Genomic DNA, 1,594 nt, shown 5'->3' on the forward strand with positions numbered 1-1,594 from the left:
ATACCGTTGACAATGGTGTACGTATGCGCCAATCTAATACCTTAGTCATCACCCCACCTTTTTTGAGTAGGTCCTCTTGGGACGGTCTTCTTTCGGTAATAATGTGTTTATTCCGAGAAGGGCTACCACCTTACACTACAAACGAATGCCGGGAGTTTTGTTTTTTTTGTTTCTTTTTTTTTTTTTTTTTTTTTTACCTGGATATTTTTTTATTGATTTGTTGTTAGTTTAGTTTAGACGAACAAAAAATTGTGTTTGAGTAGGTCACTTTATTCATCACCAAATCTAGAAGACGGCGTTTCCACGGACGGAGATCGACCAGCAAGGGTGAAGATATGCGTGCGCAATCTGTCTCCCTCCACTGTGTAGAGCGAACTTCATTACCGTCCCGAGCATCGCATGGGAGTCGAACCACGTAGCGACCACAGCTCTTTTGAGACCATCGTCGACAGGAACCTCCGCTCTTTACTTCTCCCTGACCAATTGACAAATAATTGTTCTCAAAAAAAGAGAGGGGTATTATCATTTAAATAAAGCGGTCCGGATTTCAATAGAATCAACCATGACGCTAACGAACATTCCGCGATCGGCGGCAAGCTAAGGCGGGCCCGCCCCCCTAACAGATAGGGGACTACCCTATTACAGAAGAGCCCTTGCCGACCGAAAGAGGAGGATAGGACAGAAGAGAGAAGCTAAAGCCCTGCTATTCTGGTTATGTCGCAATGTAAGGGAGACAGTTTTGGTAGAATTTTTTTTTATATTAAAGTTTTGTGTAAGGACATTCGTTTATCATGTGATGTATCTGGGCATGAATATGACGGCCCTCATTCGGAAAATTCAGAGTCAAAACTGCATATGTGTCCTTGATTAATCCATTTTTGATATAAGATAACAAGTTGTAATTTCTCCTGGGGAACATCTGTTCTTGAATTTCGTCTGTTGATCGTTTTTTGGATATTTGGTGTTGCAGGATAATGGTTATTTATTCGCTTATGGATGTTTATCTAGTAGTAGTGTCAAGAGTGACCACACTTCGGATTCTGCGAGATGGCGGTTAAAACAACTAAAGACATAGGTTGACATTATTGTAACTACAGTTGCTAAAATAGTTAATGAACCCTGAGATGAACAACTAACCACAACCCATTTAAGACCTGTAATAAAAGTCATCATAAGGGGCCCTAATATGTTTGTATAATAAAGGAAAATAATAAGAAAGCAAATGTGTGATTTACTTGCAGGGCTAAATATTTTATCATTTCAATCATTCCAAGCAGATGGTAGAGTCCCGAAATCGAAGTGACAGGATAGATAGAAGACAAGCCAGCCGTTCCGAGGCCGAACTTTATCTGTTCAGGATAACGTTCGCCTCGGGCGGAATCGAACCTGCGACCTAGCATTTACGAGGCAGACGCGTACAGCCGTATTTTCCTTTCGCAATTTCCCACCCTTCTTTATGGCGTGATAGCGCGTGTACTAAACCATAGGAAAAAGGGGAAACGTGCTCTAGATGAGGGGAAAGAGCGTTTTCGCGGGTAAATCGGAAATTTGAATTTCAAACTAAAATATCTCGGGAGAAAAAAATCGTAAAAAT

The 1,594-nt window shown here is 41.2% G+C and overlaps 1 long non-coding RNA gene across 1 annotated transcript in view; it reads right to left on the minus strand.

Annotated features, from left to right (window-relative positions):
- LOC113473151 overlaps positions 1 to 1,588 on the minus strand; it is a 10,325-nt gene extending 8,737 nt beyond the window's left edge. The window contains exon 1 of the long non-coding RNA XR_003395210.1: positions 1,155 to 1,588. This is a non-coding gene — a long non-coding RNA (uncharacterized LOC113473151). The remainder of the gene's footprint in view (positions 1 to 1,154) is intronic.
- Positions 1,589 to 1,594: the final 6 nt, after the last annotated feature.

The sequence above is a fragment of the Diaphorina citri genome, unplaced genomic scaffold (assembly GCF_000475195.1).
Source record: "Diaphorina citri unplaced genomic scaffold, Diaci psyllid genome assembly version 1.1 scaffold16727, whole genome shotgun sequence".
Classification (NCBI taxonomy): Eukaryota; Metazoa; Arthropoda; class Insecta; order Hemiptera; family Psyllidae; genus Diaphorina; species Diaphorina citri.